The sequence below is a fragment of the Staurois parvus genome, unplaced genomic scaffold, assembly GCF_062004578.1.
Source record: "Staurois parvus isolate SC_StPar_1 unplaced genomic scaffold, SC_StPar_1.0 ptg000168l, whole genome shotgun sequence".
Taxonomy (NCBI): Eukaryota; Metazoa; Chordata; class Amphibia; order Anura; family Ranidae; genus Staurois; species Staurois parvus.
The window spans coordinates 2,085,794-2,109,714 of record NW_028317964.1 but is presented as its reverse complement, the minus strand read 5'-3'; the positions used below and the strand labels follow the sequence as shown (position 1 = coordinate 2,109,714).

Below are 23,921 nucleotides of genomic sequence, written 5' to 3'. Positions count from 1 at the left end.
TAAATTTTATGTAGCCACAGATAGAGTATTATTATATACGGTTGTGCTCAAAAGTTTGCATCCCCTGGCAGAAATTGTGAAATTTGGGCATTGATATTGAAAATATGACTGATTATGCTAAATAATTGTCTTTTATTTAAGGATAGTGATCATATGAAGCCATTTATTTTCTCATAGTTATTTGGCTCCTTTTTAAATCATAATAACAGAAATCACTAATCCATTAGTCACCTTAAGTGTCATTGAATGTTTATGATGACACTAACTATAGACATTGGTCTCTGATGTGGGATGTACCCACTATGACCAGGAGACCAAATGTGTGGGTGAAGTGGACAAGCTGGTACTTTGGTAGCTGGAGATCTGCAGGTTGTCCTGATCTAGATGCTAAAACATATACAATTGTGCTCAAAAGTTTGCATACCCTGGCAGAAATTTTTTAATTGATATTGAAAATATGACTAATCATGCCAAAAGAAGTCTTTTATTTAAGGACAGTAATCATATGAAGCCATTTATTAAGTGTTCTTGCATGGCAAGACCACTTACTGTTATCTCACATATATATTCTTATTATTATAGCCAAATTTACCACCCTAACTCCTCCCACAGTTTTTACACTACATAGACAGTAATATACCGAAACGTGCGGATTGTTAACGATTGGTGTGCTATTACTTTGTGGAACATTTCCCCGAATGGTTCACGAAATATCGGCGTTTTTGTGGTGAAATTGGTCCCATAGGAATGAATGGTGGAATGTTCAAAACTAGAGTGGGAGCTGACAAAAGCTAGAATGTGACCTGAAAAATCAGGACATGATTTCTAAACTGCCATCACTCCCTCATTTTCAAGCCCACCTACACAAATCTTATATTAAAACGATCAGCTATCCCTGCTGCCACTAAAAATGTCACAGCTAAGCCATAGTCCTGATAGTTTTCACAATATGACCATTTGTTTGCAACTCACGCCGCCCATTGACATTCATTGAAACTCCACTCTAGCCACCTCAAATTTGAAGGGCAATATCTAAACTGCGACTGTGCCTTCATTTTTAATATTTCAGAGACATACTATACATCAAAATGTAGGTCTGGGTCTTGTGATTCTCACAATATAAAGCTCTTCGGTGTAGGATTTACAATTTTTAAACTACAACCGTTTGAAGATGGCAACCGCCAGTGAAGTGAGCAAGTTGGAGCAGTTTGTTTTTACCCACTCTTCTCTGCCCTTGCTATAGAGTGATTTGCCATAGGAACCCAGGTGTGTGAGCATGCAGCAGAGTGACAAGCCACTCCACCCAGTTACTCCGCCCACTCCAGTTGTAGACTACTGGTGGAGGCAAGAACACTTCACACAATTTCCCTAGAAATTGTAGCTTTTCTAGTTATCACATAGTTGTTTGGTTCATTTTTAAATCATAATGATAACAGAAATCCCCCAAGTTGCCCTGATCAAAAGTTTACATACCATGGAATGGCCTTTGTACAGACACACAAGGTGACACACACGGGTTAAAATTGCAAATAAAGGTTAATTTCCCATATCTGGGACTTTTTAAATTGCAGTTAGTGTCTGTGTATAATAGTCACTGAGTTTGTTAGCTCTTATGTGGAAGCACTGAGCAGGCGAGATACTAAGTCATGGGAAGCAGAACAGAACTGTCAAAAGACCAGCATAACAAGGTAATGGAACTTTATAAAGATGGAAAAGGATATTAAAAGATATCCAAAGCCTTGGATATGCAAATCAGTACTGTTCAATCACTTATTAAGAAGTGGAAAGTTTGGGGATCACTTGATACTAAGCCAAGGTCGGGTAGACAAAGAAAGATTGCAGCCACAACTGTCAGAAGCATTATTTGGGATACAAAGAAAAACCCACAAGTAACCTCAAATACAGGCTGCTCTTGGAAATGATGGTGTGTTTGATGGAGCAAAATATGACAATATAAAATTAGCTGCATGGTCAGGTTGCCAGAAAGAAGCCTTTACTACGGCAATGCGACAAAAAATGTCCTTTGTATAACAGGCTTTGGATGTAGGTGCCCTTACATTTCAAAGTATATATATTTTTGCACATGTTTCTATGATCTCTTGTATCCTATCTGCAGCCTTTAACCATGTCCTGTTTCATGTCCACAATCTCTAACTATTTCTTGTATCGTGTCCACATTCGCTAACCATCTTCTGTATCATGTCCATAATCTCTGACCATCTCTTGTATCATGTCCACAGTCTCCGAATATCTCTTGTATCATGTCCACAGTCTCCGAATATCTCTTGTATCATGTCTGCAATCTCTGACCAATTCTTGTATGATGTCTGCAATCTCTGACCAATTCTTGTATGATGTCTGCAATCTCTGACCAATTCTTGTATGATGTCTGCAATCTCTGAAGTGGAGCCTGGAGAGGAGTCAAGAGCAAGAACGCTGCTAGGACAGGGGTCACAGGAGGAGTCAGATATATGTGGACTGTGGAGAGAATATCCAATGGAACCAGATCTGCCAAGCTGGAGTCCAGAGAGGATCATCTTACTGAACCCTACATTGAGCATCTGAGATGAGGTCATTGAGAGTGCTACCAGTCCAGTCTGAGGGGGTCACTGATGTAAGGAGGGACTGAATTGAGTTAGGTAAGGGGTAGGGATGCACCAAAATTTCGGTGGCCCGAAACGTTTCAGCCGAAAACACTCCTTTCGGCTGTTGGCTGAAATGAAAAATAAGCACCGATACAGGTACCGAAAAAAAAAACCCTGCCACTCGCCCCCGCTCGGTAGTTCAGCCTTACCTGAGAAACCATCGATCCCGGCGATGGGCATAGAGATGAGTGAAGGAAAAATGGCTGCCACGCATCTCTATGCCCTTGGAGGTCCGCAGCGATGTCACTTCCCTTTCCAGCCATTTTTTTTTTCTAAAGCACTAGATCAATGCTTTTTTTTTGATCGAATGCTTTACATTGCAGAGGAGAGATGTGGAGTCTTATTGACCCCATATCACTCCATAAACAGGACCTGTCACTAATTATTTCTATTACATGAGATGCATGGAATCCTTGTGATAAGAATGAAAGTGATAACTTTTTTTTAAAGGGACAGGGCAAAAAACCCCCCATTAAATTAATAAAAAAAAAAGTTTAAAGTGCCCCCGTCCCCCGTGCTCACATGTAGTGGTGAACGTATACATAGGCCATGCCCACATATGTAAATGGTGTTCAAACCACACATGTGAGGTATTGCCATGAACGTCAGAGCAAGAGCAATAATACTCACACCAGACCTGCTCTGTAACTTTACACTGCTAACCTGTACAAATTTTTAAAGCATCACCCATCGAGATTTTTAAGTACTGCAGTTTTACACCATTCCAAGAGCGTGCACAATTTTAAAGCGTGACATGTTGGGTAACTAGTTACTTGCCATAACATCCTCTTTCATATTTTACAAGAAATTGGGGTATATATTGTTTTTTTTTTTAACCAAAGTGTATTTTAAAAAAATATATATATATATTCATATTTAAAAACTGCGCATTTCGGTTTAGGTTTTCGGCCAAGTGCATTATTAAGTTTTGATTTCGACACCAGAATTTTAATTTCGGTGCACCACTAGTAAGGGGTGCACTGATATACAGGTTCCCTGTTATATCAATAACCCCCCCCCCCCCCCCACCTTAATTAATTCTGTGGAAATTGGTCTATTGCAGCAGTTTTTACTGGAACAGGTGGTGAGGGGAAACCATCACACGAGGACATCTGTCTTACTGAAAACTGCAGCAAGCTCTTTGAACAATTTTTTTTTCAACCAAGCATTAGCATTACTGTCTCTTTGGTAACTGATATGTCAGTTTTTAATGCTGTCTCTGTGCTCCAGCTGGGGAGAAATACCCTCCATTTGCCCTGTTCAGTTTTCCATCAAGTTCAGAACAGAAATTGAGGGGATTTTTGCTCTCTTCATCCTGGGATTTCCCTTCTATTTCTGTGGTGATGGCTAATTGGCTATGAGACTGAAATTGAAGGAAAATCTCTCCAGATGGATGAAGGTGACAACACTGCTGTGTTATATTAACCTGACCTTCATGGAAATGGAAAAATGTTTTTTTCACTTTTCATATAACTTAAACAGATTGCTAATTGCACTAGCTATATGTTTATAGCTTAAATATTGATATTTGCACTGTTTTTCACTGAAAATGGCCATTTTATGTACTTTTGTGAAGTAGGAAGATTCCAATGTTACAAACAACCTTTTCATTGGGGTGCAACCTATATGCTAGAGATGGTTTGCACCTAAATGGAAGGGGATCTGCTGTGCTGGGGGAGAGATTTATGGAAAGGCTGCAGGAGTATATAAACTAGGATCGAGGGGAAGGGAGAATTGGATTAGAATGGGGTAGACAGATCAGGCAGGGGTCAGTCCTTATTGGTGGGTGGAATGGGGAAAGATAAGGGGAGGGCTATGGCAGATGATAAGAAGGTTCCCATGTTGCAAACAACCATTGGAACTGGTACCATTTGTAGAAAAATAAAAAACATGCAACATATGTGTGCAAAAGGTTTAAAAGAATTAAAGTATTTGTTCACCAATGCCAGAAGTCTGCCAAGCAAAATAGGTGTGTTGGAAGCAGGGCTGCTGTTAGCAATCATGGGGCTCCATACAGCCTACCTAATGGGGCCCCCAAAACCCCAACCCTGCCCCACCCCCCTTACCCTGCCTACCCACCTAAAAAAAAAATGCAGCTTTGTCTTTAAGGATAGTTATCTTTCCCCAGCCTGTTATAGGCAGGCCATACATGACGCAAATTTTGCAAAAATCGATCAATTCCCCCATCAACATCTATGGCTGGCTTAAGGATGCATCTGACTGTCCTACCTTCAGTCCTGACTCACACCACTGTGGCTTTGAAATTGTGCTACTTCAGTGTGATTTCAAAGCCACAGATCAGAGAGATTTGTACCTAAGATTTTACTGCGGCTTGCGACTTCATTTACCAGTAAGTGCAAGTCGCAATGAAATCGGAACAAATTAATGCAGGAACCTTTTTCAAAGTCGCTGTGACATGAGTCGCAGTGATTTGAACGGTTCCATTGCCAGCAATGGGGTGCGACCTGTCATGCAATTTGGAACAGTCAAGTCACTTGACAAATCGTAACAGTGTAAACCAGGGCTCATCAATCATCACCATTATCATGATAATCATAGAACAGGTGCTGTGGCTCAAAGCACCTGTACTGTGTGACTATCATCATGACAATGATGATCACATTTGGCTGCTCCCTGCTGTATAATTGAACATAGTCTAGGCAATGGTCAGGGCACAGGGAAAGGTGTGTATTGTGTCATGTCATTACTGTACCTTTCCTGTGACCTCTGCTGCTGCTGGGTCCGCAGGTGCCAGAAAAAGAAAAAAAGTCCCCCTTGTCTCCCAACCCTCAGGATGAACTGATGTAGCCCCATCAGCCCAGGAATAATTTTACCACCACCCGGGAGCCATGTACACAGGGGAACAGTGTGTATGCACTGACTCTACATGTGATCCTACATGAAGCCTGAAGCTGCTGTCTGGGCCCCCCTTTTCTGTGGCAGACCCCAGGCCCCTTACAGGAGGCCCGGTGGTACCCCCTTATCAGCAGCCCTGGTTGTAAGCTTTGGTACATGAAGAGAACTATGATTTGATTAATATTGCTGAATCCTGGCTTCATTCTTCACGTGACTGGCCCATTAATATTCCTGACTATGTTCTCTTTCGGAGAGATGGTAAAAAGGAAAGGTGGTGGTGTCTGTCTCTATGTGAGAAGTGATCTCAGAGCGAGTGTGAAAGAAGACCTAGTTGATAGAGAGTGTGATGAGGCTGAAGCATCATGGGTGGAACTGCACATGGGGGTGTGTACTACAAAGGTAATCATTGGAGTTTGTTATAGGCCTCCCAATGTTAATGAGGAGGTGGAGACTCAGCTCCTTGCAAAGATTGAAAGGGCTGGGACAGTGATAATAATGGGGGATTTTAACTACCCGGAAATTGACTGGAGTAATGGTACTGCAGGAACAGTAAAAGGGCAAACATTTCTAATCCTACTACAGGACAATTTTATGGTACAATTCATAGAAGCCCCAACTTGGAATGGTGCTCTGCTGGACCTGGTAATCTCAAACCATGCAGAGCTTATTACTAATGTCCATATAAAAGAACATCTGGGCAGCAGTAACTATAACATGATTTCATTTATTGTTAGGAAGTGGTGAGTGAGTGACAAGATAATAAATTGCACCACATCCCTGGAATTTGAAAATGTTGAACTAGATAGTGTGGGATTTTCAGGGTGCAAATTTACAATGATAAACACATTTATAAACCACAATAAATTTTATTTAATCTTACAAAAAAAAGGGAAAAGAAAAAGAGTAAATAATTACAATACTGTAAAAACAAAAATTGAAGCTTGGCTGTATTGTTGCAGTAATTCCCTACATGTTTCACCCAACAAGGGCTTCTTCAGGTGAGAGAGAGAGAAAAGCTTCAACCACGATACAGTCTACAATATATCAAAAAGAATATACATAAACAACAGAGTTATGACATACATCCACACAATGAACATAATAATCAAAAGTATAAAAGAACACGCCGGGTCACCCTAGATGTCAGGCTCACTGAGCTACTACCGCATATCAAAATGCACTATCAAAGAACTTAGTTGGCCTATGCGTCCATGCAATTGTAGAGGATATAATAGGGATCAAATATCCATCCAAACATAGGTATAGATAAGCGCAAATTAATAATTAAATTTCTACCAGATGGGGCAAAAAAAGAATCAGATAGAGGGAGAGAGAACACCAGGTGATGTCAAGTCATTGAAATAATTAAAAAATAAATGAAAAATGAATTTACCTGTAAATTATCACAATTCAGGCAATAGAGGAAACAAGAAAACAGTTTTTGACTCAAATTGTTAATATACAATTCAGCCACTAGATGTCAGGAGAGGTCACAAGTTCATAGAATATTAGCTGTAAAAATCAAACAGTACTCAAAACAATGCAGTGTACAGAATCACCCAGGTGACTGAGCAGTCACCATTTTCCTGAAGCCCTCCCCTCAACACAAGTCTCTCAAATTACCTCCAGGGGGTCTGAAAACATCTCGTGAGATCCTACATGTGCACAGTTGATTAGCTAAAGTGCCATATCTTTATTCCCGCCCTAATTTATACCCTCCACGCCAGCCGACGTGTGACGTCACAGGCCGGGTGCGGAAGTCAGACATACAACTGCGCATGCGCGAGGTCTCTATTGCGCATGCACAAACCAAAGCCGACGAAGACACAGCCAGATCTCTTAATAGGAGCAACGTCTAAGCAGGACAGCTGAACAAAAGAAAAAAAAAACAAACAAAAAAAACAAATCCATTTATACCATGTAAGGGAGATCTTCTTCTCCCCACTAGCTGTCACAATTGAAAAAAGAAATGGCTGTGTGGTGCTCCGCCCACCCGGCCACGTCATTCATTCACAGCATTCTGTGAATGGGAAAACAACAAGTCCCAGCAGCCTTTGTGGCTGTCAGATTGTAGTTTTCAGCCCTGGTTCACATTAATGAGGTGTGGAATTCACAGCGTTTTCAGTGCAAATTCCGCACTGCATCAGAATCGCACCCCATTCATGTGAACAGTTGCGGGTGTGTATGTTAAGGTAACAACGGGGTGATCTACGGGCAAGGTACAGGAGTGAGCTGCGGGCAGGGTACAAAGGTGAGCGGTTGCCAGGGGTAAAGATGTGAGCTGCGAGCAGGGTACAGGGGTGAGCGATGGAAGGTAACAACACCCCGAAATACAGTGTATACAGTCCTCTACTCACTCTAATGGGAATACATTAGACCTTGTTTTCTTCCATCTTTGCACTCCCTACAACCTCACAAACACCCCCTTTCCTCTCTCTGATCACAATCTCATCACCTTCACACACCTATCCCTCCAAGCGGCAAACAATTACCCACAGAAACCTTCACAACTTGAACCCTGCTCCTTTCCACTCTGCAACTGACCAACTCTATGACAGAATCTCTCCCCTGTCCTGCCCTGACCTGGCGACTGCTGTCTACAACAGTTCGCTTTCATCCGCATTAGACTCGGTTGCTCCTCTAACAACACAAAGCATCAGGCCCCGACCATTACAACCTTGGCAGACTGACCACACCAGAAATCTTAAACGACATAGTCATGCGCTAGAGCGATTGTGGTCTAAAACCAAATCCCACCAAGCATTCACCCGATATAAATCTGCTTTCTTAACATACAATTCCTCCTTCATGCTGCCAAACAAGCCTACTTTGTCACTCTTATTAATACCTTCTCATCCAGTCCTCATTGTCTCTTCTCTACTTTTACCTCTCTACTTTCTCCACCTCCACCCAGTACCTCTCTCACTGCTCACGAGATTGCAAATCATTTCAAAAACAAGATTGACGCAATTCGTAGGGGCATCGCCACTGCACAGACATCCATCCCACTTAGCATACCTTATACTAAACCTCCCTCAGCACTTTCCTCTTTTGACCTCGCTACTACCGAAAAGGTCACTAAGGTTTTCTCAGAAGCCCGTCTCACTACCTGCCCCTTGGATCCTGTCCCTCACAACTACTACAGTCACCCTCTTCTTCCATCCTATGCTACCTCACTCACATCTTCAATCTTTCCCTCTCTACTGGTGCCTTCCCCTACCCTCTAAAGCATGCAAACGTCACTCCCATACTTAAAAAGCCCTTCCTGGACCCCACCAACCTGAACAACTTAAGACCCATCTACCTGCTGACATTTACCTCTAAACCCCTAGAACGCTTAGTCTACAATCACTTGAGCTCCCACCTCACCGACAACAACTTTCTTGACCCTTTACAGTCTGGCTTTCGCTCTCTACACTCCACTGAAACTGCCCTACTAAAACTCACTAATGATCTACTAACTGCTAAAACCAATGGCCACTACTCCGTACTCTTTCTACTTGACGTCTTTGTGGCTTTTGATACGGTTGACCATCCCCTCCTCCTCAAAAAACTCCACTCTCTTGGCCTCAGAGACTCTGCTCTCTCCTGGTTCTCCTACCTATCGCAGCGCTCCTTCAGTGTTACCTATAACGCTGCCTCCTCCTCTTCACTCCCTCTTTTTGTAGGGGTCCCTCAAGGTTCTGTCCTTGGACCCCTTCTCTTCTCCATCTACACCTCCTCCCTTGGTCACTTGATAAACTCCCATGACTTTAAGTACCATCTCTATGCTGATGACACACAAATCTATCTTTCTACTCCTCACCTCACCCCTTCAGTCTCCTCTCGCATTACTAACCTACTAAGTGACATATTGGCATGGATGTGGCTCCACTTCCTCAAACTCAATCTTTCCAAAACTGAGCTCTTAGTATTCCCCCCAGCCCGTGCCCCCTCCCCTGACTTCTCCATCAAGATCAATAACACAGTCATCAGTTCCTCCCCTCATGCCAGGGTACTAGGTGTAATCTTAGACTCCCATCTGTCCTTTCAGCCCCAAATCCAATCGCTGTCCAAATCTTGTAGACTTCACCTCCGCAACATCTCCAAGATACGACCATTCCTCAGAAACCACTAAGCAACTTATTCACTCCCTTGTTATATCTCGCCTTGACTATTGTAACTCCCTCCTCATTGGCCTACCTCATCGCAGGCTATCCCCTCTTCAGTCTATCATGAATGTTGCTGCCAGACTCATCCACCTTTCTAACCGTTCTGTATCTGCCATCCTTCTCTGCCAATCCCTCCACTGGCTTCCCATTGCCCAACGAATAAAATTCAAAGCACTAACAATAACGTATAAAGCCATTTATAACTCTGCCCCAAATTACATCACCAATCTTGTCTCTAAATATCACCCAAACTGTGCTCTCCACTCCTCACAAGACCTCCTACTCTCTAGCTCCCTTGTCTCCTCCTCCCATGCTCGTCTCCAGAGCTTTCCCCATCCTCTGGAACTCTCTACCCCAATTTATCAGACTATCGCCTACTCCACTCACTTTTAGGCGAGCTCTGAAAACCTATCTCTTCAGGGAAGCCTATCCTGCCCTCAGCTAATACTGGAATCTTCTACTCTTCCAACCAGTCCATCCCCCACAGTTACTACCTTTTGTACCACCAGCCCCTCCCTCCTAGATTGTAAGCTCCAAAGAGCAGGGCCTTCAAATCGCTCTTGTATTGAACTGTATTGTTACTGTATTGTCTCCCGTTATATTGTAAAGCGCTGAGCAAACTGTTTGGCGCTATATAAATCCTGTATAATAATATAATAATAATATGGCTAATGTGTAAAGTCTACAGGCTTGGAAAAATCTGTATCTAAATGGATAGAAAACTGGCTAAAAGATCGTATTCAGAGAGTAGCGGTTAATTATTATTATTATTATTATTATTATACAGTATTTATATAGTGCCAAAAAGGTTTGCTCAGCGCTGTACATTATAGTGGGGGACAGAATATGAGACAATACAGCAACAAACAATACACAAGGGGTTTGAGGGCCCTGCTCTTTCGAGCTTGCAATGTAGGAGGCAGGGGATAGTGGCACAGGAAGAAGTGGCTGTGGGGGATGGAGTGGTGGGAGGAGTGGAGGAGATCGGCTGTTAGGTGAGGGTGGGGTAAGCTTCCCTGAAGAGATGGGTTTTCAGGGTGCGCCTAAAGGTGAGGAGGGAAGGTGACAGTCTGATGGATTGGGGTAGTGAGTTCCAGAGGATGGGGGAAGTCCTGCAGTCGGGCGTGGGAGGTGGAGACCAGGGAGCTAGAAAGTAGGAGGTCTTGTGAGGAGCGAAGATTACGGGTTGGGTGGTATTTGGGTATCAATTCGGTGAGGTAGTTTGGGGCAGCGTTGTGAATGGCTTTGTATGTCAGTGTTAGTAGTTTGAATTTGATGCGTTGGGCAATCAGGAGCCAATGGAGGGAATGACAGAGGGGGGTGGCAGAAGAGGAGCGGTTGGTAAGGTGGATGAGTCTGGCCGCTGAGTTCAGGATAGACTGAAGCAGGGATAGTCTGTGATGAGGTAGGCCGGTGAGGAGGGAGTTGCAGTAGTCCAGACGTGAGATAATAAGGGAGTGAACGAGTTGTTTAGTAGTGTCTGGGGTTAGGAACGTACGTATTTTGGAGATGTTGAGGAGGTGGAGCCTGCATGAGCTTGCTAATGATTGGACATGGGGTTGGAAGGACAGGTTTGAATCTAGAGTGACACCTAGGACTTTGGCTTGTGGGGTGGGACTGATGGTGGTGTTGTTGGTCGTGATGGAGAGGGTGGGGGGGGGGGGCGCGGGCTGGGGGGAAAATTAGGAGCTCAGTTTTGGAAAGGTTCAGTATGGGGAAGTGGAGTGATTCTGAGTAGGGCGGTTTCGGTGGAGTGTAGGGGACAGAAGCCAGACTATAGTGGATCGAGGGGGTTGTTGTCAGTGAGGTGGGCGCTTAGGCAATTGTAGACTAAGCGCTCAAGGAGCTTGGATGTGAATGGCAGCAGGGAGATGGGTCTAAGGTTGTTCAGGTCAGTGGGGTCCAGGGAGGGTTTTTTGAGTATGGGGGTGATGTGCGCGTGCTTTAGGGGGGAGGGGAATGCGCCAGTAGAGAGGGAGAGATACTCTGAATGGTCTAGCTTTGTTAGTGGTGTACCCCAAGGTTCAGTGTTGGGACCCTTACTTTTTAATATAATTATAAACAATATAGGGTCTGGGATTAAAAATACCATTTCAGTCTTTGCAGATGACACCAAGCTGTGCAGAGGAACAATGTCCTTACAGGATGTCTCCAACTTACAAGCTGACCTCAATGCACTGTTTAATTGAGCAACTATGTGGCAAATGAGGTTTAATGTTGATAAATGTAAGGTTAGCACTTGGAGACTAAGAATATGCATGCATCATACATACTAGGGGGTGGTACAACTGGGGGAATCAATGGTGGAGAAGGTTCTGGGAGTTCTGGTAGATCACAAGCTTAATAATGGCATGCAATGCCAAGCTGCGGTTTCTAAAGCGACCAAATCCTCTCTTGTATTAAGAGAGGTATAGGCTCCAGAGAGAGAGATATCATATTACCCCGGTACACATCATTAGTAAGACCTCATCTGGAATATGCAGTTCAATTTTGGGCACCAATTCACAAAAAGAACATTGGGGAACTGGGGAACTGGAGAAATTACAGAGAAGGGCAACCAAACTGATAAGAGGCATGGAGGAGTTCAGCTATGAGGAAAGATTAGAGGAACTGAATTTATTCTCTCTTGAGAAGAGGAGATTAAGGGGGGATATGATCAACATGTATAAATACATCAGTGGTTCATATAGTGAACTAGGTGTAGAGTTATTCACCCTGAGGTCATCACAGAGGACCAGGAGGAACTCTTTACGTCTGGAGGAAAAGAAATGTAATCTCCAAACACGGAAAGGTTTCTTCACAGTGAGAGCTGTGAAAATGTGGAATAGACTCCCTCAGGAGTTGGTTCTGGCCAGCTCGGTGGATTTCTTTAAAAAAAAGCCTGGATTCTTTCTTAGATACACAGAATATAACTGGATGAATATAACTGGATACTAACAGTTATAGGTAAAGTTGATCCAGGGAATATCCGATTGCCTCTCGGGGGATCAGGAAATAATTTTTTTCCCTGCAGGAGCAAAATGTGATCATGCTTTGCTGGGTTTTTTGCTTTCCTCTGGATCAACTGTGGGTATAGGATTTTATTTTTTTTTTTTTAATGGTTAACTGGATGGACTTTTGTCTTTTTTCAGCCAGACTAACTATGTAAATAAAGCCTTGTAATCAGGTAGGTGATCCCCAATGCAGGGGGGTAACTTTCACTACTTTGGCCACTAATGCAGGGGAAAGGAACCAATAGGCTGCAGATTTAATTTAATTTTTATCCCTCTTCCACACAGAAATGGGGTCTTCTGTTGTACAGATGACATATTTTACTGAGTTATCCAAGTAATGAATTATTTGATTGCATTTCAGATGATGAAAAGAAAGGATTTGTGAGTCGCACTTGAGGTACAATCAGTGAAGGAGAAAATGGAAAGAGACAGAACGCCAAAATGAACAAAGCTCTCCCTTATTTGGTCTACATTGTCACTGAGGTAAGTGCCATATTTTTTTCTTTTTAAGGGTTCATTAAAGGAGGAGTAAAGCCAAAGCTTGTTTTGGCTCTACTTCTCCTGGGAATCACAGTAGTGCAGTTCGTTCAGCACTCCTATGACCCATTTTCTGAAACCCCCTGTCAGCTGACATCACTCAGGTGGTCCAGGTTCAGGAAAGATCTTGACTTTAACCACTTGCCCTCCTGAGGATTCCCCCCCCCCCCCCTCCTGACCAGGCAATTTTTTGTATTGCGGCGCTGCGTTACTTTAACTGACAATTGCAGTCACACAATGCTGCACCCAAATGAAATGTACGTCCTTTTGTTCCCCACAAATTGAGCTTTCTTTCAGTGGTATTTGATCGCCTGTGCATTTTTGATCGACAATTTTGAAAAAAAAACTATATTTTTGACTTTTTCTATTAAACATGTCCAGTAAAAATTTTTAAAAGATCAAATTTTGTCATAAATTTAGGCCAAAATGTATTCTGCTACATTTCTTTGTTGAAAATAACTTGAATCAGTGTTTATTATTTACTCTGTAGGAACGTTATAGAAACCGCAAACTATCGTATATACAGTGCTTGAAAAAGTATTCATACCCCTTGAAATTGTCCACATTTTGTCATGTTACAACCAAAAACATAAATGTATTTTATTGGGATTTTATGTGATAGACCAACACAAAGTGGCAAATAATTGTGAAGTGGAAGGAATGATAAATGGTTTTCAAAATTTTTTACAAATAAATATCTAAAAAGTGTGGTGTGCATTAGTATTCAGACCCTTTACTCTGATACCCCTAAGTAAGATCTAGTGGAACTAACCACCTTCAGAAATCATCTAATCAGTCCATCTATGTGTAATTTAACCTCAGTATAAATACAGCTGTTTTGTGAAGCCCTCAGAGGTTTGTTAGAGAACATTAGTGAACAAACAGCATCATGAAGTCTAAGGAACACACCAGACAGGTCAGGGATAAAGTTGTGGAGAGGTGTAATGCAGGGTTAGGTTATAAAAAAGCATCCCAAGCTTTGAACATCTCATGGAGCACTGTTCAATCCATCATCTGAAAATGGAGAGTATGGAACAACTGCAAACCTACCGAGACATGGCCGTCCACGTAAACCGACAGGCCGGGCAAGGAGAGCATTAATCAGAAAAGCAACCAAGAGGACCATGGTAACTCTGGAGGAGCTGCAGAGATCCACAGCACAGGTGTGAGAAAGCCATTGTTGAAAGAAAGCCATAAGAAGTCCAGTTTGCAAACACGTCAAAGAAATTGCTCTGGTCAGATGAGATCAAAATTGAACTTTTTGGCCTAAAAGCAAAATGCTATGTGTGGTAGAAAACTACCATTGCACATCACATCACCCTGAACACACCATCCCCACCGTGAAACATGGTGGTGGCAGCATCATGTTGTGGGGATGCTTTTCTTCAGCAAAAACAGGGAAGCTGGTCAGAGTTGAAGGGAAGATGGATGGAGCCAAATACAGGGCAATCTTAAAAGAAAACCGGTTAGAGTCTTCAAAAGACTTGAGTCTGGGGTGCAGGGTCACCTACCAGCAGGACAACGACTCTAAACATACAGTCAGAGCTACAATAGAATGGTTTAGACCAAAGCATATTCATGTGTTAGAATGGCCCGGTCAAAGTCCAGACCTAAATCCAATTGAGAATCTGTGGAAAGACTTGAAAATTGATGTTTACAGACACTCTCCATACAATCTGACAGAGTTTGAGCTATTTTGCACAGAAGAATGGGCAAAAATTTCACTCTCTAGATATGCAAACCTGGTAGAGACATCCCCAAAAAGACTAGCAGCTGTAATTGCAGCGAAAGGTGGTTCTACAAAGTATTGACTCCGGGGGGGCTAAATACAAATGCACGCCACACTTTTCGCATATTTATTTGTAAAAAAATTTGAAAACCATTTCTCATTTTCCTTCCACTTCACAATTATGTGCCACTTTGTGTTGGTCTATCACATAAAACCCTGATAAAATACATTTACGTTTTTGGTTGTAACATGACAAAATGTGGACAATTTCAAGGGGTATGAATACTTTTTTAAGGCACTGTATCTGAAAATCAATAATTCTTGATGTACTAATAGCCTGCCTCATTCTTAAGGCCCTAACATGCCAGGATAGTACAAATATCCCCCAAATGACCCCTTTTTGGAAAGTAGACAGTTCAAGGTATTTAGTAAGAGGCATGGCGAGTTTTTTGAAGTTGTAATTTTTTTGTCCTGATATTTTTAAAAATGAAGAATCAGGACAGTACAGCATCATCATATAACTGGTGTGGTGGTGATCAGGAAAACTGGTGACAGTAAAAAAAAAAATTGTTTTTCATTAGCTCAATTTTCATCTTTTTGTTTCTTATTGATTTTATTACGATTTTTAACACACTGTGACCAGAGCAAATACTCAAATATGTAAAAAATACAACCATTTTTAGTCGTTTCACAATAAATAAAACTAAACTTATAAAATATGTCTCTCTGCTGTTGTTATTTCATATAGATACAAATACACCATCAATTATAGTACATAGGGAAAACTTGAAATGTAGAATCTGTCATACAAGATCCTGAGTGTTTCAGAGTCATAAAACTCCTTCTTCAGGGTATTTCTGCATAAAGAGTGATGTAATCTATGAAACTGAAATTGCAATTTTATAATATATAGAATATCAATATACAGTATATATACGATGCATTAAAATCAATGTATCCACATAAGAATGCAATACTCACACTATAGTGAGTGAAGAGTTAAAAACAGTCACTGGGGCCGTCTAAGTGACAGGTACGTAAGGAAGGTTGCATTAATATCATATAACTGCGAAACACCCACCGACTGCCGTTTATGATAGATGTATGCACAGATAAGTGCAAAAGCAGCCATATAAGATGATAAATAGTATTGGGATGGTGGAACAGAAGAGAATTCTCTACAAGATAGATATATATATATATTTTTTTTTTCTCTTTTGAAAGTCTATTAACCTCCCTGGCGGTATTCCCGAGTGTAGCTCGGGGTAACATTTCAGTACCAAAAGCGGTAACCCCGAGCTACACTCGGGCTTACCCTGCGGCACTGCTCCGGCAAGTGTTCTTCACTTACCTTACCCTGCGCTCCCACGATGTGTCCCCTGCAGCGTCCCCGGCCATCTCCTCCGGCCGATGCCGGCATCCGGCTTCTGTGTCCTGTCCCTGTGACGTCGGGACGTACGGGCGCCGCCGCCGCCGCCGGCGGGAAATTTAAAAATTTTAAAAAATGTCATTTTTTTTTTTTTACATTTTACACAGTAAAACATTGCTGTTTCAACCTATTTCACATACATATTGTCCCTAGTGCTTTGTCCTGTGCCCTGCCTGCATTTTGTCTATTCTTTCTGCCTGGAAACTGAGAAATGTCCATGGCGTCCAAAAAGTGTCCCTTTAGGTCAAAAGCGGTTTAGATCAGCTAGAGAACAGCGATAGTAAATCAGAACCACTTTCAGAATTGAGTGATAATGATTTGTGGGGAAATTCGTCATCAGACACTGAAAACGATTTTGCGACTGAGCTCAGCAATGTGCGAACTTGGCGCTCTATTTCACATTTCAGTGTTTTTGGTTTGATTATATTATTGAATTAAATTTTTTATTATTTTTATATTATTTTTATGATTATTTATTAAATTATAATTTATGATTTTGTGTTTCAAATTTTATCATACCCGGGATGTTTACTAGACTCTTGTTTGGACAGATTTCAGTGAGTTTTTCCTAAAAATTACAGCCTACAATAAAAAAAATACATATTTCCATGCAAAAAAATGGTACCGCTTTCAGCACCAAAAATCTGAAATAATCATACCGCCAGGGAGGTTAAAGTAGATGCATATATTTCAGTGGGGGGCATTAAACAGAGGCACTCAAAACACCAACACAAATAAGATCGATTACATTTTGGTGAGTATATTGACTTGATGGATATGTTTGTTTTTGTGACTTGGGAGCCTCTGTGTAATACCCCCGACTGAAATATATGTCTCTACTTTAATATACTTCTAAAGGAATCTTTTGATATATATACATATATATATACATTTTGTTTCTCTTGTAGAAAATTGTCTTCTGTTCCAACATCCAATACTAACTATCATCTTAGATGGATGCTTTTGGCCCTTATCTGTGCAGACATCTATCATAAAGAGCAATTGGTGGGTGTTTGGCAGTTACTTCCTTTTTACATCTTTTTTTGATTGTATTGACTGACATTAATGCAGCCTCCCTTATGTACCTATCACTTACACGGCCACAGTGACTGTTTGATGAGCCACAGGTAGCTGGGACCCTAAGGGGACACAAGTGGGGAAGTGGTGGCCATGTGGTTTGTTGTTACGCTACGGCTGATGTTTCAACCTTATATTCACTCTAGTGTGAGTATTGCATACTTACATATATCTGTATATTGATAGTGTATGTATTCACAAAATTGCAATTTCAGTTCCATAGATTACACCAGGGCCGGACTGAAAACTCATGGGGCCCATGGGCAATAGGGGATCATGGGGCCCCTGTGTCCTTGCCCAAACTCAAAAAAGCCTATGAAAAAGGTACCAGGGGCATCTCATGGGGCCCCCTACGGACCCCGGGCCCTCGGGCAGTGCCCGAGTTTCCAAATGGTCAGTCCGCCCCTGGATTACACTATCCTTCATGCAGAAATATCCCTGAAGAAGGAGCATTATGACTCTGAAACTCTTGGGGTCTTGCATGACAAATTGTACATTTCAAGTTTTCCTTATGTACTATAATTGGTGGGTCGAAATAATTTTATCCAGTCCATTTTTGGCATTTTGCATGGAATATGTCAGATTTGGCTTTTTGTTCCTCCATTTTTTTGTCTTATATCAATACAAACAAAAGAAATAAACATGAGAATGCCTAAACATTTATAATTGCAACAATTTTCTGGGCCAAAGTGGTGCATTGTCTGACAGAAATGTAGGGGGGGTGCTGGTATTTTTGGCCATGACTGCATTTTATAAGTATTGTTTTATTTATTGTGAAACTACAAACAATTGTTGTTGTTTTACATATTTGAGTACTTCTGGCTGTAAAAATCCCAAACAATTGGGGAAAGGTCTCCATAGTCAACTTCTCAATGAAACTAAATTTACATCTGGAATATGGTACACCTTTGGATGAGCTGATTGTGGTGATAGGCACTGATCAGCTCACTTGTATGCAGGTACAATGTAAATGTTTTCTTTATTAAAGTGGTTTTATCTGCACTCTCCAGTGTGCTCTGCTTCTGTCATGTATAATTGGCCCTTGGAGATACATATACTGAGCTTGACTGGATCCAATGTAGCCCGATACATTTGTAAGATTAGAGATACAGTATATATAAATATAGCCGGTAACTGACAGGCTCCAAACTGTCACATAGACCTATCAATCCAGGAAAGTCGTTGCATTCCAAAATGCCTCAGTCAATATGTTTAATTAATTTCAGGTTTAACAGTTGCACAACCGTTTCAAGTGTCCCCACTCTTCACCAGGTGCAGGTAAGCTCAACCATTGTTGTGCAGTTGTTACCTGGAATAAATTCAACATACAGAGCAAGAGGTTTGACTTCCCTGAATTGATATGTGTGTGTATTATACCACCACCACCCGCCTGAACCATAGATACAAGGCAGGATGGATTCATGCTTTCATGTTTTTTACGCCAAATTCTAACCCTACCATTTGAATGTCGCAGCAACCAGTCTGCCCATACTCCTCTGACATCATCAAGGTATTTTCGCTCACACAAACTGCCGCTTACTAGATATTTTCATTTTTTCCGACCATTCTCTGTAAATCCTAGAGATTGTTGTGCCTGAAAATCCCAGTATGTCAGCAGTTTCTGAAATACTCAGACCAGCCCATCTGGCACCAACAACCATGCCATGTTCAAGTCACTTAAATCTATTTTCTACTCCATTCTGATGCTCGGTTTGAACTACAGCAAGTCGTCTTGACCATGTCTAGATGCCTAAATGTATTGAGTTGCTGCCATGTGATTGGCTGATTAGCAATTTGTGTTACCAAGCAATTGAACAGGTTTACCTAATAAAGTGGCTGTTGAGTGTATAATTAGGCTTAAATAACTAAATGAATCACCTGACAAGAGCTATAGAAGATATATATCTTTATTATTTTCTAAAAAAATACCCTAAACATGATAGAATATGAGACCCTAGAATAAAAATCACTATTAAAGCAGTGTTTTTTCCTAAACGGAACTGATAGCGTAGGGCAGCATCGTTCCAATTGGTATCGGAGCTCCAGTGCCTAAACTCCGTCACATAGTCCTCAGCTGCCCTGCTAAAGGGAATGGAGAGCTGCTTCTGCTCATGCAGATTGCTGGGGATCGTCATAGAGCTGAGCCATAGCCTCGAAGAAGCAATTTAAGGAAACTAACTTGACGTCTTCCTTTTCCAGCAGATGGTGAGCCCATGCTTGTGGTTCTCCCTGGAGGAGTGATATCACGAACACCACCTTGGTTGCCTCTAATGAAAAGGTGCGAGGTTGTAATGCAAAATACAGTTCACATGCGTTGCGTAATGCCCTGAATTTGTTGCGATCACCAGAAAACCTTTCAGGTGTGGGGACCCTTGGCTCCGGGGGCAGCAGCATCACTGCAGGGTTCATCATAGCTCCCGAAGCGACAGTTGGAGCAGATGTCGCTGTGGCGCTTGCAGAAAGTGCTGGTACAGATAGGGTCTGAAAACGATTTTCAAATCGGTTATATCCCTCTTGCAGGCCCTTGACGGCTTGTGTCAGTGCCGCAATGTGCTGACAGATTTCTTCTAGAGGAGAGGCCCTTCTCTCAGGCTCCGACATGGCCTTCTGGTACTGTTACGTACCTGGTTGGGGAGCCTGACGTGGAGAGGAGGGCATCCTCTCACTACGCCCGCTCGGAGCCCCTGATAGTGGGGACAGAGGGCACCGAGCCAGGAGCGGTTCGAGTGCCTGGTGGGTCTTGAGATGACTGTAGGCAGGTGATGACCCGGGAGCAGGCCAGGTGCGGTTGCAGGAACGTAGGTGCAGCAGCAGGTAGGTATGGCGGCAACCAGGATACAGGCCAGGTGCAGATGTAGGAATGTTGGTGCAGCAGCAGGTAGGTATGACAGCAACCAGGATACAGGCCAGGTGCGGATGCAGGAACGTAGGTGCAGGAGCAGGTAGGTATGGTGGTAACCAGGATACAGGCCAGGTGCGGATGCAGGAACGTAGGTGCAGCAGCAGGTAGGTATGGCGGTAACCAGTATACAGGCCAGGTACGACCAGGCAGATCAGGTACGAGGGAGCAGGCAAGCGGATAGTCAGGGATAAGCTGGGTTGGTGCAAGCGGAGTTCTTTCTTAGTTAGGGTCAGATCAGATACAGCAACAGAATCAGGTTATGGAGTACAGGACGTTGTAGACCAAAAGGCATAGGCTAAAGTGTGTTGGTTATTTAAATAAACCGCCTTGCGATGACGTGCACGCCGGTGCACATGCGCCTAACCGCACGCTCCTGCGCATGTGAACGCGCACCGCCATGGCTGACAGGAATCCGGCTCCAGCGCATAGATGTGCGTCGGCAAGGGGACGATCCCTGACAGTAACAATAGGCCCAAAATGTTATCCCTTTTTAATATAGGCCAATACTTACACATAATCCCCTCCATCTCCATACTGGCAACTGAAGTTGGAAATAAAAGCAAATTCCAGCTTCTTATCTTCTTTTTTAGGTCTCATTTCTTTTAGTGTTTTTATCTTTCTGTTTCCCATGTATTCTTTACTGATTTCAAATCTCAGTTTTTCCAATCTACCTGGATCATACCCTTTTTGCACAAACCTTTGTTTAATCAGTTCAGATTGATCAATATATTCCGTAACCCTCGAACAATTTCTCCTTATGCGACTAAACTGCCCCTTCGGTATCCCCTGAATCCATTGTGGATGGTGACAACTGGAGGTAGGAATGTATTCATTCCTATCTGTCTCCTTAAAGTATGTTTTTGTATATAATCTCTGATTATCTTTAAAAATACATAAATCTAGAAAATTTACTGATTCAACATTTATAGTCTGGGAAAAACCCAGGCCGTGTGGATTATTTTCTATGTGTTTTAAAAAAAAACCTGTAGTGGCTCCATATCACCAGGATATCATCTATAAATCTCTTCCATGTTCTTAACCCTTTTCATACCTTCCCAAAAATTACTTCATGTTCCCATCTCGCCATGAAAATATTTGCTAGGCTAGGTGCAAATTTTGCGCCCATTGCCACGCTTTTTTTCTGGACAAAAATCTCCTGCATACCAGAAATAATTGTTAATTCTTAAATTGCTTAAAAAAAAAAAAATATCTGGCCTCCTCCTTCCCTCATAGCCGACCAATCACGCTCCTTTCTCTTTTTTGCAAGATGCTTAAAAAAAAATCCGGCCTCTTCCTCCCCTTAGAGCCGGCCAATCACGATCCTTTTTTTTTGTTAAATAGAAAAAGAGTAAAAAAAATGAAAGCCATAGAAACGTATTAAAAAATATATGCATATATATTATTTATTTTTTGTGAAAGGTGAACATATGCATTGACAGATTTGGTGGAAAGGTGAACTATTCCTAAAAGGTGGCTATAAATCTTTTCTTTTGATATCCCCCCACCAGCAATCTTAGCACCTCCTTTCACTGGATTTCCAGGTTCTACGCCCATCGGCGAACCCAGAACCAGCATGCTGTGTGCCGCTGGGTAGATGGGAGGAAGATCAGTAAACGGATCTTCCATTTCTGTTAATGACCAAGAAGTGGCATGTAAAATGTAATTTCCAGGTCCTGGTGTTCCTGGCCCGGGAAAAAACTAGTAAAGTGAGATATTCAGGGCTTTTTTTCAGCTGGAACATGGCGGAATAGCATTCCGCTACTTCCAACACTAGCCCTATGCTCACCACTATCTACTGCCTGGCTCCCCTGTGACAGCACAGTTGAGCTAAACTAGCAGGCGGCTCTCTACAGCTCTCCCTGCCCTTGCACACAGTGCAGAAAGAATGCACGGCACTCAAATCATTCATTCCAGTGGCTTAAGCACTTGCAGCTTCAGCTCTAACTAGCCTCTTTATCTCTGCGCCTCTGAATGGGGATGGTGCAGTGCCCTCCCTTCCGCTCATCAGCTAGTAAGCCATCCCGTCCTACCACCCTCCAGCTTATCAGCTACTAAGCCTGGCAATTCTATTCTGGCTCTCCCTTCCTTTTAATGTGTGGGCAGATTAGGTGGGGGGGGGGGGGTGCAGAAGTAAGAATTGATGAGAAAAGAGTGGAGGGCAGAGATAAGACTGGTGAAAGTTTAACTTTAATACTTATTTTAGCATAAAAGTAAATTATTCTGTTGCTGGAGGGTGCAGAAATTAGCTTTGGAGAGGAGTACAGGGTGTAAACTTTGGGCAAGGTACTGGGTTGAGCTGCGAGTAGGGTACAGGAGTGATCTGCGGGCAGGGTACAAAGGTGAGCGGTGGACAGGGGTAAAGATGTGAGCTGCAAGCAGGGTACAGAGGTGAACTGTTGGTAGGGTACAGGGGTGAGCTGTGGCAGGGGTACAGAGGTGAGCTTTGGAGAGGAGTACAGAGGTGAGCTGCAGCCAGGGTATTGGGGTGAGCTGCGGGAAGGGTACTGGGGTTAGAGGTGGACAGGGGTACTGGGGTGAGCTGCGGGCAGGGTACAGGGGTGAGCGGTGGACAGGGGTAAAGATGTGAGCTGCAAGCAGGGTACAGGGGTGAGCAGTGGACAGGGGTATAGATGTGAGCAGCGAGCAGGGTACAGGGGTGAATGATGGAAAGGGGTACAGAGGTCAACTCTGGGTAGGGTACAGGGGTGAGCTGTGGTAGGGTTACAGAGGTGAGCTTTGGAGAGGAGTACAGAGGTGAGCTGCAGCCAGAGTATTGGGGTGAGCTGCGGGCAGGGTACTAGGGTGAGAGCTGGACAGGGGTACTGAGGTGAGCTGAGGGCAGGTTACAGAGGTGAACTATGGGCAGGGTACTGGGGTGAGAGGTGGACAGGGGTACAGGGGTGAGCCATAGACAGGGGTACAGAGATGAGCTGTGGGTAGGGTACAGAAGTGAACTGTGGTCATGGTACAGGGGTGAGCTGTGGGCAGGGGTACAGAGGTAAGCTTTGGAGAAGGGTACAGAAGTGAGCTGTGGGCTGGGGTACAGGGGTGAGCTTTGGACAGAGATATAGAGGTGAGCTTTGGAGAGGGATACAGGGCTGAGCTTTGGCCAAAGATATAGAGGTGAGCTGTGGACAAAGATATAGAGGTGAGATTTGGAGAGGGATACAGGGGTGAGCTGTGGACAGGTGTGAGCTTTGAAGAGTGGTACAGAGGAGAGCTTTGGACATGGGGGAGAGGTGGGCAGTGGATAGGAGGTGCATAGGTGAGTGATGGGTTTTGCTTTTTTAGGGAATAAAATTTGTAAAGTTTTCACTGGGGAAGATTTTTACTTGGTAGGCAGGGACAGCATACATACAGTATAGCAGGGCTTGAAAAAGCCGCTCGCCAAATGTGAGGAGCAATTCCTCTGTGGCGAGCACAGATGAAGCTTGGAGCGACTGCACCTGTGCTCCAAGCCTCATTGTGAAGCCAAGTTCCGGTTTACAACTTCCGGTTTCCGGCTTCTGCGGCACCGCTGCCGAGGGGACAAGTGCAGGAGAGGTCCGCTGTCCTCCGCTGAGAGGAGACACCCTCTCCACCGCCTCGGGGGACTCGGGGGA

At 43.1% G+C, this 23,921-nt stretch overlaps 1 long non-coding RNA gene across 1 annotated transcript in view; it reads left to right on the top strand.

Moving 5' to 3' along the window:
• LOC149462778 (uncharacterized) overlaps window positions 1-23,921 on the top strand; it is a 163,345-nt gene that overhangs the window by 76,103 nt on the left and 63,321 nt on the right. The window contains exon 2 of the long non-coding RNA XR_016312590.1: window positions 13,007-13,128. This is a non-coding gene — a long non-coding RNA (uncharacterized LOC149462778). The remainder of the gene's footprint in view (window positions 1-13,006; window positions 13,129-23,921) is intronic.